Consider the following 14,797-nt stretch of genomic DNA (forward strand, 5'->3'; position numbering starts at 1 on the left):
AGGACCCACGAGGAAACCAAACTGGAAACTCTTGAGCCTCCCGAGGAAACAGTGTCACAGAGGTCACAAGACTAAGAAGATTCACAAGGGAGGAAGTGAGTAGCCATGTTCAGTGAAGCTGACAGACCAGGTGGCCCAGTTCCGCACTGCACAAATAACTCACCAAGGGCGATTCTACAGGGCTGAAAGTTTCAGGGCCTTTATCAGAAAAGAAGAAGACAGGAAAAAGAAACAGTAGACAGAGGGATACCATGACTAAAGCAAGACATTTAGGATACAGGAAGCCTGCCAGCATACCTGGCTGAGTTGGGCTAGCTAGCTGAGAAAGAGAAATCATAGACACAGAAGACAGAGAGGGGGTGAAGGCTGATAGGGTGAGGTAGGACATAAGGTAGATATATTGATGTACAGCAGCAGGAGTGAGGCCTGGTACTCTAAGGTGGGAGGAGCATGTGGTAAGGATAACTGTGCTGTTGGGTCTACTGTGTTGGGGAAGGAAGATGCAGAGTTGAAGACCTACTAGACTCAACTTCTAAATGATGTAGAGTTCAGCTAAGGTTGCGGGTCTTGGATTTGTGGTAGACTAAGCTTGCAGGACTGTGAAGCATCTCTGAAGATGTTAAAGTGCTGGAGAAGATGAAGGAATCTGAGGCTGTTGGAGAAATATGGCAGAAGAGACAGATGAGCTCAGACTGGCAAAATTGTGAATTCCAAATGCCCAGGAAAGGAAGAAGGAAGCTCAGGAAGGGACTGATAGACCATGAAGATGCCCATGCACAGAGGAACAACATATAGGGGTGAGAGGATTCGAATGTCAAAGAGGGGAGGGAGCATGTAGGCAAAAGGAGCTGATTGGTATGTGGGCCATGTGAAAGGAACATAGGTCGATGGGGGTGGGAGTGGGTTTATACTAAGGCTGGAGCTATGGGAGATGTTGTGACAAGCAGGGAGGAGATGCCATCAACGACTACAGCCACCTTCATGTGGGAAGAGTAGTAGCAGTTACTCATTGGTAACAACATATCAGCCCAGTGGTCCACACGTGTGGATCTTGTCAAGTGCTGTATCTCTCAATTTAGATATCTAGGAGAAGAGCTTGGGAATCTGCATATTCAAGCTCCCATTGGCTTACATGACCAGGCAAGTTTGAGACTATAGCTGTGAGAAAGAGGAAAGCCTCCAAGTAAGGAAAATTGGGCTGGGCAGAAGAATGGATGGAGAAGGGTGGAACCATAGGAGGAAGAGAACAAGGGAGACATGGGTAGGTTAGAGAGAACATCCATGTCCTTAGGACAGGAGCAAGGGTAACAGAGGTAAGACATGATTAGGCTATCACCAGGCTCCAATGATGGTGGAGATGCCATCAGTCTCTGGAGAGTTCTGTTGTGACAAAAACAGCAGCCAGCTGCATGGTATTCTCATGGGGCAGGCTGCCGGTGCCCTTGAACAAGTAAGGGTTGAGTTATTTGTGGATTTGGGTCCTTTGTTCTCTGAGGAGCTGTATTACATGTGAGTAGGGTAGTTAACACTTGGTCAAACTCCATTCCCAGTGTTTCTTTTGAGCACCTCCGTTTTCTGTGCCCTCACACTCCTGGTCCCCATAAACAAATGGTCAGTACTCCATGGTCTCAGACCGCAGTCTTGCCTTGCAGTGACTCATGAGAGAGTTTCAGGAATTGTCAGAGTTGTCACCTGGCAATAGGGTGACACTTATGTAGGGTGGACAGTGATGGGGTGATGTGACAGGCACGCACCAAGGAAACCCTGTCTGCTCCTGTACTCTCTACATACATCCCTTACCTAAATCCCAGAGTTGAAACAACTGAACATCAGGGGATAGACCTGAACTGGAGCACCCGTGTCTGAGCTGCATTCTAACCGACACTGTTGAGACACACACGTTCTCAGAGCTTCCATAAGACAGACAATAACACCCAGCTCAAACTGTCTCAAGGGTTAAAGAGGCAAAGCACATGGGGTGCCTGTCATCTGTGCTGAAGCAACAGGCAGAGCCACGGCCCTGGAGTCACCCTCATCTATAGTCCGCACTGGGAGCCTGGACTAAACAGTCAGAAAGGAAGTAGGAGAGGTTAGGATCCCGGAGCTGCTGTTGAATTCCTTCCCCAGGGTTAGACCACTCATGGCATCAGTGTCCACAGAGACACCTTACCTGTCCTGTGTTTTGATTTTGTAAGCAGTGTGGGTAACAGTGTAGTTTTGCTTGGAGTGCTTCAAGGTCAGAGACCACCTAGAATGCAGGGGACACTACTAAGTATTTGTGAGTCAGATACTCAGAATTAAGAAACAGAAACTAGAAACTTAATCATCCGACTCACAAGTCCACTGTGAGTCACTGCAGAATGTGTGGGGATTGTTCACTGACTTCCTTCCATGGGCCACTGAGGAAATAGGCTCTCACTCCCTCCGTGTTCATGAACCCGAGATATACAAGGTCACATGGGGATCACACAGGGGTCAGTCTTCCTGGAAATGCTGACAACTGAGAAGACTGCCTCCCACACCCACAGGGACAGGTTCTGTGAGGGAGCAGAGGCCTGGGTGGTACTTGGAGTCCCCAAGTGCAGGAAGAAGGACTTTCCCTCATGCCGCCTGAGGTGATGACTGAGACATTCCTTCACAGAGCAGAGCATTGCCAAGGCCTGGCAGTGCCACTGAACAACTCACCTGGGACATTGCTGACGTGAGGATTCCTCGGCAATGCCCCTGGGTGGGGCTGGGCCTTGGCGTCTCTGACAAATGCCTGGCTGATGGAGATTGACTGCAAGGTAGCCGCTTCGTTGTTCTTGAGGGAAGAACAGGCCAGAGAACCACCTCTGTGAGCCATCTACGTGCTGTGTGGTGTCTACCAGAGGAGGCTTGGGTGTGGTTCTGACCATTAGATTCAATGCTCTCCCTCTCCCACACCTCATCTATAAACCCCTTTGTAAAGTTCCATTCACAAATATCACTGAGTCCTTTCTGAGCATCGGACACTTTGTGAACGATCTCTCTGTCCAGCTTATTTCTGTTACAGTGCTGGGGTTGAACCTCAGCACTGGCTTTAAGGGGCGCGAATTTCGGGCTAGATCCTCATTCTTCTAAGCCTCTTCAAAGATTCACTTTGCCATTCCACATGCTACTCAGGCAGTTCAAACAGGACTTCTCTGCCCCCTCCAAAGAGCAAGGACTCCCCCAGAGAGATGGTAAAGGGCACAGAGTCAGGCAGTGCAGTTTGGGGACCTCCAATTCCAGCTATGTTGTGACTGGCCACGTGACCTTTATTTTCCCAACTTTGAAACAGACTTCATAACTCTTCCTTCACACCTCTCTGGATATCTGAAAAGACTCATGAGGTGGTACAGGCTAAGGTCTGAGCTCACCGATAGTAAACATTGCTGTTACACAGAATCAGTCTGTTTCTTCCCACAGGACATCCGATGTTCTGTTCCTTGCTGTGTGCATGTTGTAAGGAAAAGATGACGGGGCACCAGTGAAAGGAAAAGTCACTGAAAGGAAGAGTCACAGGGCACCAATGTTGTGAAAGGATAACGATCCGAGTCACAGCACCAATGTTAGGGAAAGGATGAAGAGAGTGGGGGGACATATGGCCCATGGAGGTGTGGAGAGGCCTGAGGGGAAGGGAGATGCCTCTGGGGCGGCCATGTTGGGAACCCTTCCACCTGAGGGACAAGCCACACAACAGTATAGTACGGAATAGAGTTTATTCAGGTCATGGGAGAGTTAAGAGGGTGGTAGAGGCAGAGAGAGAGAGAGAAGTAGAGGAGTAGAGGAATAGAGGAGTAGAGGCCGGCCATGAGCACGTGGGAGAGAGGGGGAAAGGGAAAGGGAAGAGGAGGGGTAGGGGTGGGAGAGTAAGGCTGCAAAAGCACAAGAGCAAGAGAGGCCAAGAGAGAGAGGAGGGGTCAAGCAGCTCCTTTTACAGTGTCAAGTCACTGGGGCGGAGCATACCTGGCTACTGCCGGGTAATTGAGGGGTGGGGTATACCTGGCTGTTGCTAGGTAACTGAGGGGTGGGGTTTACAGAATCCCAACACATGTAGAGTGTGACATTCTAAGGATCACACTCTTTTCATCTGACTCTGTCACCCTTTGGAAATTTTAGTACTGTCCAAATGGCCACCACCTAAGAGGAGTGTCCCCTACAAACCCAAGTGTGCATGCTCTCTCTCTCTCTCTCTCTCTCTCTCTCTCTCTCTCTCTCTCTCTCTCTCTCTCTCTCTCATACACACACACACACACACACACACACACACACACACACACACGTGTTGAGAAGGGAGGGGTTTCTATGATAAAGACACCCGAGAGAGAAAGCTCAAACTAGAGACCTTACCCAGGCTTCCAACTTGCTGTCCCAGCTGTGTTTGCCCTGGCACATTGGCACTTAGGACAAAGTGCCCTGAGTTAAAATTCATTATTCTTTGAGAATTTCATACATGTATACAGTGAAAGCTTACTTTAAAAAAATGAATTAGCAGACACACTGTCTCCATCCCGGTGCCGTTTTGCTCACTTGTTCCAAAGGGCTTCTCAAACATTTACATTAACTTCCCATCACAGCATCTTCAAAGCTTATTCAAAAAAAGAGCGCAGCAAACTTCTTATCCCAGGGGGACTTCATTTTATTTATGTGAGTGGGTGTTTTGACTCCATGTGTGTCTGTACTATACTCGGATACCCAGTGCCTGCACAGGCCAGAAGAGAGATATTATCCCCTGGAACTAGAGTTATGTACGGGGAACTGAACTCGGGTCCTCTGAAAGGGCAGTGAATGAACGACTGTAAAACTCATCAGCTATCACTATACAGCCTTAACTAGACTGGTTTTAGACAAAACTGTAAAATGGGATCATTTGACATTTCTACTTTCTTGGTCATATCGCTCTTTCCCAAAGCTGTGTTTGTGAATTCACCTCTGTAAGTATTTCAGACACAGGATGCTCTCTCTGGGACCTGAGATTATACCCAGTGGCACTTATATCAGAGCCAGATCACAATATTTGTGCCTTATTGGAAAAAAGAGCTGAAGACTCTGGGACTTGCAGACACCATCAGGGTGTTAATTCTGTGGCACCCATTTTCTTGTCATGCCGTTGCTTTCCCAGCTCCCTGTTCCTCTCATGCTTGAAGCACCAGATGCTGTCAGGCTATCCATCAAAAAAAAAAAAAAAAATAGCCAATGAAATCACCGTGTCATAGAGGTAATACGTCAAATGGAGAAAACAGATTGTCAAATGCTCACTAACGAGCATTGAAGATGCCATGCATACTGGTCACAAGAGTGTCACAAAGGATGTGACTATTGTCATCAAGTTATCGGTGGGGAAACTGAGAACAAGTAAGGAGGTCACTAAGAATTTCAGGTAAGTAGCAGACACTAGGATTCAAAACCTAAATGTGTCCGGTTTTGGAAGCAGTGTTATTGTTTACTGTATCGTCTTGAGACCTTACAACCTAGTTGGTTAAGAGCACAAAGTCTGAGCCCCATAGCTTCAGTTCAAAGTTCAGTTCCTTTACCTCCTGCTCTCCTTCCTGGACAGAAACCGTCCTCGGCTCAGAGAAGGAGACAAGAATATCTCTGCCTCACCAGCACTGGTGGTACAACCTAGCAATTCCAGATACTTAGGAGGCTGAGGCAGGAGAATCACAAATTCAAGATCTGCTCCAGTTACAGAGCAAGTTCATGGCCAACAAAATAACTTAGATGAGATCCCCCATTATAAGATTGGGGAGAGGGCTCTGTCAGAGGCAAAGCACTGTTGGCCAACTCAGTGGGATATTTTCATATTCCAATGAGTTAATTTATGTAAGGCTCTTAGAACAGTATCTGTGTAGGGTACATTATGGTATTATGTTTAATTATGAAAGCAATTGGCATCCATTGTGGGGAGGAATCAAACAGCCTAGAAAAACATGGAGGGAATAGGAAAGTCCCTTCTGCTTTCTCAGACTCTGATTCTCAGGCTATGTGAATATCTAGATGCACTTACACACTCCCACACAAGTGCACACCCATATAGAAAAACTGACTTTTAGATATTAAAAAGGCATTACGAAAAATGAGACAGAGTCTTGTTTTATTACTGAGGTGCACTTCAAAATGCTGGGTTCAGGTTAGTATCCTGACTCTGCCTGCCATGTAGTTGGAATTACAGATATATGCTGGACGGCCCCTGGATAGCCCTGGATAGCCCTGGATAGCCCCTGGATAGCCCTGGATAGCCCCTGGCCCGAGAGGGCAATGCCTTTCTGTCTTCTTTGCTTTTCACTTCATACTTCATGACGGACTCTCCTCACAGCACTCTCGATGGCTACAGTCTGAACTGTAGTGTGGATGAGCTGTAATTTCATCGTTGCAGACACCCTGCAAATGAAGCTGCTGTAAACTCTTCAAATTTAAACCTTAGTATGCTCAGGTAAGTGAACCCTTCAACTTTGCTCTTGAGACTTGCCCAGTACCTCTACACAGGTCAGGGGTGTTGCTGCCAGCCTGGCATTTCTGTGTTAGGGCGAAGCTGGCTGCATTTCCTCTAGCTACCCATATTCCTTCAGCTCATCTCACTCCCACCCTGTCCCTCCACGAAGTAACTCAGGGCTCAAACTGATGCCCTTTCCCATCAGATGGTCAAGTGCGCCACAGTTTGCATAGATTTCTTCCTCTGATTTTCCATAGTTACATGGGTATACACACATATGTTACATGCACATCTGAAGTCCCATTATCTCCTTCATTTTTGTGAGCATTGCTGGTCTGTGACCATAGTCTCTGAGTACCACAGTCCAGGGATCCTCTGCTAGGGCCCGTTTCTTGCTCGCCGTGGATCTGCACTGTTTCTAGATAGGAAGTCCTGGTAACTGTTTTCACCTTCCTACCTCCCGATGGGATATGAACAGTGAGTTTGCTTCTTAATTATATGCTTCAAATAAAAATGCTTACTAAAAAAGAAAAATAATTAAAAAGAGAGGGCTATATAAAGGAAAAAGTTTAAGGTGTTTGGAATTCCATAATTGCCCAGAGACATTTCTAGCTTATTTCCCTTCTAAATGTTGAGTTAGTTAAGAAGCAAATTAATGAAAGGCTCATAAAAGATCAAGACAGCAAATGACAGCCCTGAGTGGGGCTGAGTGTTCAGAACCCCAGTACTCAGGAGGCCGAGGCAGGAATACAGGTCAGCCGGGGCTACACAGCAAGATTATATCTCGAAACAAACAGCAATGAGAGAGGAAGAGAGGGAGAAAGAGGTGGGAAGAGGGGAAGAGGGAGAGGGAGAAGGGGGGGAGAGAAGAAAAGGGGGAGAGGGAGAGACAGGATGTAGACTTTGGTGATGAGGACAAGTCCTGAAGTGACCGGGTCAAATACGGACAAGCAGGTTTAAATGGACCTTTAATAGAAAATGAGCCCGTGTTGCTAGGCACATTTCTTTTACCCTCTCACTATTCAGCGAGTACTGAGCTGGGCCCATTAAACCGTAGCCCTCATGCCGTGGATTCTCCAGCCAATGTGGTAATGAGTAAACAGCTGTTCTGCCAGCCTCTTGGAAGCAGACTGACGGACTGCCCAGCTTACTAAATGGGATTGCCATGACACCAAATCCATGGCAGGAACCTAGAGGGGAATGTTCTGGAAAATACTGCAGGCTTTCCTGCCATGGTCTGCCTCAGAGCTGATATGCCTGAGTCACTGATTTATCGTGTGTTAACTTCAGGGACTTCTCAGGCTCTCGCTCTTTCTGCAACTGCGCATGCTCAGGTTTTCTGGTTGGTCCTCAACATCACAGCTGCCTGCCGCTCTTGTTCCTTTTCTTGGTTGGGACTCTGCAAACCTGGAACTTCAGGGATCCTTTTAGCTTAAAGTTCAGTTTGCCCAGTGCCTGCTGCAGCTGCCAGCCAACATATGATGTCATGGGACACGATTCAACAAATTCCTTTGTGCGTCCACGAAGTCGTGGACCAACCCCTGGCTGAGTACTCCCTGACCAAGCTTTCTGCTCAGCCCTGAAGTCATTAGAGTGCTGTCCTTCCATACATTTGCTGGGCCAAGTCATCTAAGGGATTCCCTGTCTAAAACTGCAAGTAAAGGCTAGCACAGAGCCGAAGAAATATGAATCTTAAGACTGTTTATGGTACAACCAACATAGCATTCCATTTATTTAGCCCGCAGGGAGCTTTGGGTTGGGGAATGAGGATAATAGGCCAAAGGACCTGGAGGTCTGGAGTTCATTTATTCATTTAGTAAGTCCTGGGTAATAATTCTATGCCAGGCCCCTTACTAAGAACAAAACAAAGGCCAATCCAAATAAGGCGTACATTCTATAGAGCAATAAATATTAAACAGCAATAACAAAAACAAATGCATGATTAGCAACAGCAGCAAATACAGAAGAGCTGGGAGCTCTGTGCGTGTGTAAATGGGAACCCTGATCCATGGGAGGAGCAGAGGGAGGCTTTCTGCAGAGCAGGATCTCTGAGCTGAGATCTGCTATTTCATGTATTATCACATCAGCAGCAAGGGGCAATGACACCCCCACCCCCTGGACCCACAGAAATGGAGGGAGAACAATCAGGGAACAAACTCTGAAAACCACCCAGCGTTCCTAAAACTAAGCACATGTCTCCATGGCCAGAGGCAGCTGTTCTCAGGCGTCTGTCACCAAGCTAGGCATTACTCACGTGGACTGAAGACTTTGATCATTTTCCTTCCCATCAGGAGATGGGTTGGGCAGATGAGGCTTTAGCCTCATTCGGCCCCTGTACCTCCCATGTGAGTCTCAGCAATTCGTTTAACCTCTGAAACTAACCTCTCCGCAATTCCAGATGGATAAGGATCAGACCGGGGTTCAAAGCTTCTGAAGTAGTCAGGACAGCATTTGGGTGTTGTCACCCCTAAACCCACTGTAGCTGTGGCCATTACAGATTACTGATGCTTGTCACTTTATTTCTTGGTAATAACTTTGGCCCTTTGCTCTCCTTTCCACTGCCACCAGCCAAGTAAAAGCCCTGGCCATGTGACAGTCAGACTATTGCTTCCTGATTAGCATCCACACCTAGACCCCCAAAGTCTCAGTGCTGCCAATGCGGGCTCCTAAAAGAACTATACTTGGCTTGCATCCCATCATAGGGAACAGCATTTACAGCTCATACCATGAAAGCTAAATCCCCCAATATGGAAAGAGCCCCTAGAAAATGGATAGGAAAAGACCCCACAGATGGAATTTTTAAATAGAAATACAAGGTTCTAGAGAGTTGTTGGTTTTAGCAGCTAATAGCACTTGTTGCTCTAGCAGAGGACCTGGGTTTGGTTCCCAGCACCCTCTTCATGGTGTTTAACTCCAGTTCCAGGAGATTTAACACCCTCTTCTGACCTCCTTGGGCACCAGGCATCCACACGGTGCACAGACAAACACTCAATACACGTAAAGTAAAAGAACTCTTAAAAAAAAAGGAAATATAAACTCAAACAGAAAAACAAGATTAGAAAACATGAAAATATAAGCAGCCTCATTTCTTATAAAAGAAATGCAAATTAAAAATGACCGAAATTCTTGATAAGTTGAGGAAAAATCCCAGAGTTAAATAACATCTTTTGATCAGGCTGGGTGAAATCAGGCTGGCATTTCTTGTCATTTAACTGACATAATTCCTATGGAAAACAAATTGTCATTATCACAATTAAAAAAGCATATACTCTTTATATCAGTAATTTTCAATTGTGGAAATTCGTTGTGTGGATAAACTCGCATATTTTATTCATTGCAGTATTCTTTGCCCGAGTAAGACTTGGAAACAAGATAAATGTCCAGGAAATCCGGTGCCTTCTTCTTATATATCAGAGCAGCAGACATAAACATGATGCGCGTGCACACATGCAGGCAAAGTTTCATCTACATAAAATAAATACATTTAAAGGTTAAAAAAGAAAATGCCTCTGGGTGAGTTAAGGATGCGCTCACGGGGACGTTCTTGTTTAGCATGCACACAAGCCTGCATTCAATTCTTGTTCTTGCATAAGCCAGACATGGTGGTGCGCGCCGTAATCCCAGCACTCACTGGGGCGGGATAGTCAAATAGTAAATCCCAAGCCAGCCTGGACTACATGAGACCCTGGCTTAAAAAAAAAAAAAAAAAGAATCTGTAGTTGGGAAGTAGGAAGGATTAGTGAGAAGTAAAGGGTTAAAGGGAGAAGGTGAATGTGATTATTACATTCACATGAAAATGTCATAATTAAGCTCATTATTTATATAATTAATATATGCTAGTAAAATAAATGAGAATGTGCTCTTTTTTTCTCTTAACAATACAACATAACATAATATAAGATAACATTTGCAATATAGTAGGTGTATAAGCTATAGAGGATTTGGAGCACACAGATATATGTAAATACAATAGCATTTTTTAAAGGGACTGGTACATCTATGGATTTGGTGTTTGTGGGTTTTCTGTGTTCCCTTGCTTAGGTAGTGAGGAACAACTGTGTGTGTGTGTGTGTGTGTGTGTGTGTTAGAGAGAGACAGAGACTAAGAGACAGAGAAAGAGACATATAGTTTTAGTTTGTGGCTTAGGTGAATACTACCTAACCAAAAATTATATTACTCTTTCATTTCATTAAATTGCACTCTTATTAATTCCTTTTACTGTGTGGTAATCCACACATACTCATACTAGATGAATCGGAAAGCAACTAATCCACAAAACATTCTTATAGTTTGAAGGGAAAAGAGAACTTGGTAAAGAAAGGCGAGAGGTCCATGTAAAGTCTTATGAAATGGAATTCACATCTTTGAGGTCAGTCCCTTGACACTTAGCTGGACAACTGCCATTCGAGCCTACAGTCAGCTCCATTTGTTTGAAAACAGTAAACGAAATAAAAGGTCTTTTCTCCAATGGAGCTCAGAGCTCAGGAGAGCTCAGTAGGATTCCTGTGGTCCCGGCCTGCTGATAGTGCACTGTGACTGAGGAAGTAAGGTCTTGGGAAAGTTTAATGTTCTGACTCTGTTGTTACATGTGGCAGTTTACGATCTTGTGCCCACAGACAAGGCCAGCGCTTTTGGATATTGTGTGATAATGTCTTCCACTGACTTGGACTCAAAATCCACTGGAACAAACTTAATGTTCTGGAACCAGGTCATGTTTAAAGGCAACTTCAAAGCAAAACTAAACCAGTGGCCCTTTCAACAGTGACACTGGGGAGGGGTTAGTGGGATTATTGTGAAGGTAATATGTATACAAGTCCTGCTTTCAAAGTTTGACTGTGAGACCTTGAGGTTGTTTTTAATCGGTTAACATTCTCTGGGCTCCGTGGATCAAGATGTTCCTTTGTCAGCCCAGATTCAGAACATTTTCTTCCTGTCTCTTTCTCTGCCCATAATGCAAATATATTGGTTCATTGATGGTGCTGCATAAACTGACAGGCTTTCCTTTTTCTTTCTGTCTGTCTTCTTTTTTGTTCAAAAACCACAAAGTTCCTCAAAATTAACTGGTTTTATTAAACCTGTCTTGTGGGTGTTTTCACTTCAGCCGTTCTTTAGCTGCAGAATCATTTGACTTATTTAGAAGGTATATCCTGGGCTGGGGAGATGGCTCAGTGGCTAAGAGCACTTCCAGAGGTCATGAGTTCAATTCCCAGCAACCACATGGTGGCTCACAACCATGTAACTGGATCCGATGCCCTCTTCTGGTGTGTCAGAGACAGGATGCACATATACATTAAATAAATAAACCTAAAAAAAAAAAAAAGACATATCCTGCTTGTTTTCCTTGGGTCTTCCATTTGCCTGTTTGTGGTGGTTAGTTTTTTCAGTTTGAACACTCTGGAACAGTGGGTGATTCTCACCCTTTAATACAGTTCCTCAGGCTGTGGTGACCCCCAGTCATAAAATTGTTTTTGTTGCTACTTCATAAGTGTAATTTTGCTGCTGCTATGAATCACGATGTAAATATCTGATATTTACATTGTATCTGTCTATATACAGGAGATCTGATATGCAACCCCTGTGGAAGAGTCCCTAGACCTACCCCCAAGGGGGTCGTAACCCACAGGTGGAGACTGTCTGACCTACAGTCACCTGGGAAGAGGGAACTTATTACCTCCATCAGATTGGAGAGATGGGTATGTGGGAGAGCTATTTTCTTGATTAATGATTGATGTGGGAGGGCTCAACCCACTGTGGGTGGTGCCACCCCTGGGCAGGTGGACCTAGATTGCAGAAAGAAGCTAAGGAAACCTTGGAGAGCAAGCCTGTTCCTTCACTGGCTCTGCTTGAGGTCCTGCCCTGGCTTTCCCCAATGATAGACTGTAACCTGTAAGCCAAATAAACACTTTGCCAAGTTGCTCTCGGTCATAGCATTCATCAGAGCGACAGAGAAGCAAACAAGGACACCGTGTAAATAAAAAGACCTGGCCTGTTCCCAGGGGACCCTTCTGTCTTATCCAGCTGGTCTAAAGGTGTTCCTTAGTCTGTATACATGTCCTTCATTGGGTGTAGGAATTGCTTGTGTTTTGTCTGTGCTTTGTTTTCATTCATGGTATGGGAGCTCCTAATGCCAGTTACATCAACGAACGGTTTCCTTTGGGGTTAGCGCTTCAAGTATCTAAGGTGTCTTTACAGCGTGGTTTTGTTGTTGTTGTTTTGTTTTTTGTTTGGTTTTGCTTTTCGTTTTTGTTTGATAATTTCTTTAGTGTAAGTAAGTGCCATCTTACCTTTCATATTTAGATCTGCAGTCCACCAGGATTTGATCTGGGCTATGCAGTGGGGTAGGTAGGCATCACGACTCCATGACCTACTATATCATTTACTGGACTGTGTACTGCGCCCCGGCCCCTGGTGTACCACAGTAATTTTTCACATAAACCAAGCCACCTGCTAGTGCAGAGGTGGCTTTATAACTAGGTTTTGATAACCTCTAGCATGCGTAGGCTCACAGAGCCATCTAGTTCTTCGGGCACGTCCACCCACTTGGCTTTCCGTGCGCACGTGTAAGAGTGATTGATTTGCCTGTTTCCCGGCTCCTTTGCTGTGGTTACCTCGGTCTTTGTCCTATCAAAGCCTTTTAATTGAAAGCCAGCCAGGTGTCTGCAGAGTGGCGGATCTGCTACGTAATTAAATAACGCCGGGGAGGGGGTGGAGTGGATTAGGCGAGGCTGTCCGGTCGAGTGAGGTTTAGTAAGGAAGAGGTTGAGCTACTCTTGAAGTCTAGCTTCTTGTGGGGGAGATAAGGGGGAGTCAAAACTCTCAACTCCGGGCCGAGGAGAGCCAGACGAGGTCACCGAATGTAAATGTCGCGGGGGTTCGACTCAGCCCGGCAAATCGGCTGGGCGGGGTGGGGCCCGCCAAGCCGCAAATCACCAGTTGAGGGCCAGAGAGCGCGCCGCCGGCTCAGAGCTGAGCCTGCCGCCGCCGGGCCAGGCAGCAGCGGGAGCGGGCCAGCCGTGCGCACCGGCCAGCCGCACCGGCCTCTCGGCGGACGCCCGCGGACCATGAGCCACCCGAGCTCCCGGAGCAGTGCGGTGCGGGCAGCCGGGCGCTGAACCGCAACCCCGGCCCCCGAGCGCCGCGCAGGGAGGTGAGTGTGCCCCACGCGTTCCTGCCCCGGCTCCCGGGCTCCCTCGGTTGTACTGAGACCGGACAGAAGTTCTGTAAAGAAAAGTTAGGCGTGGGGAAGAGCGTAGCCTGCGCGTGTTTGTACCTCCTGAAGCCCCGCAGACTAAACGTGGGAGTGGGGGTAGCCAAAGTGTGTGTGTGTGTGTGTGTGTGTGTGTGTGTGGCGGGTGGGGGTGAGACTTGTACCCTGGGGGGGGGTCATCGGATCCCGGGACTCCCGGGGGGAGTGGAGCGTGGTGATGTGCCTCGAGCATCCCCACCTACTCTTGGGCTCCGGGGCGGTATCTTCCCGGGTGCTGTCTTCTGGGCTCCCTCCGGACCCCCTTCTAGTCCAGTCCTGTTTTGCCGGAGTCTGGTCTAAGCCGGGGAGACGAGATGGCCCAGACGCCTCTGCTGGAAGCCCGAGGCTTTCTCCACTAATCTCTTGGGAAGTTTGCAAAGAAAGTGAAGGAGCCTGCCCAGTAACTGTTGACAACATCTCCCTCCCCTCGCCTTCCCTTTGTTGAGAAAGAATGAATAGTTGGTTGTGTGCTTCCCCGAGTCGGAGAGAGGAAGGCAAAGGGAGGGAGAGGTGGGTCGTAGCCCATCTTCCTTTACTAATAGTCTACGGCCTCTTAAAAACTTTAATAGGTGTAGACACTCTTTAGAGAGCACCTGGCACAGGCAGCGGGTGCCGTGGGGCAACGCGTCACAGGACAGTTGTTTGAGGCAAGGTGGAAGTGGAGTAGCCCGAGTCTAGTTTTTTTTTTTTTTTTTTTTTTTTTGGTCTTTTTTTGTTTGTTTTATTTCTCTACTGCAGTTAGGGATGGAAAGTAGACCCGAGTTCAGAGAGTCTTTAAAACCTTGACTCTTATCTCCCAAGGTTCCACAGACCTCTCTCTATGGCAAGCACATTGGTCCAGGGAAGGTCAGTTTGGAAGCTGATTATCTAATTCTGCCTCCTCCGCCCCCCCCCCCCCCCCCACAGTGAAGGCGAGATTCTGAAGGGGGCTTCTAGGGCCGAGTGGGAAGGGGCCTCTCAGTCATCGGGAAGCCCAAGGGCTAAGCCGTTTGTCCATCCTCGAGTGTGCTAGGAAGCCTCCCCAGTATAAAGAAAATCGGTTACCATGCCAAACACCGACTCACTCACAAGTGCTGTTAAAAAGCCTTCCAAGATGAGTAACCAAGATCTGGGTT

The 14,797-nt window shown here is 46.9% G+C and overlaps 1 protein-coding gene across 2 annotated transcripts in view; it reads left to right on the forward strand.

Moving 5' to 3' along the window:
• Positions 1-13,359: 13,359 nt before the first annotated feature.
• The window catches only part of BCAR3 (BCAR3 adaptor protein, NSP family member), a gene marked incomplete at its 5' end in the record, with an annotated part of 105,253 nt that continues 103,815 nt past the window's right edge, over positions 13,360-14,797 (forward strand). For both annotated transcript variants that reach the window (XM_080916289.1, XM_080916290.1), the window contains one exon: positions 13,360-13,583. The remainder of the gene's footprint in view (positions 13,584-14,797) is intronic.

This window comes from Micromys minutus, assembly GCF_963924665.1.
Source record: "Micromys minutus genome assembly, chromosome: 4".
Taxonomy (NCBI): Eukaryota; Metazoa; Chordata; class Mammalia; order Rodentia; family Muridae; genus Micromys; species Micromys minutus.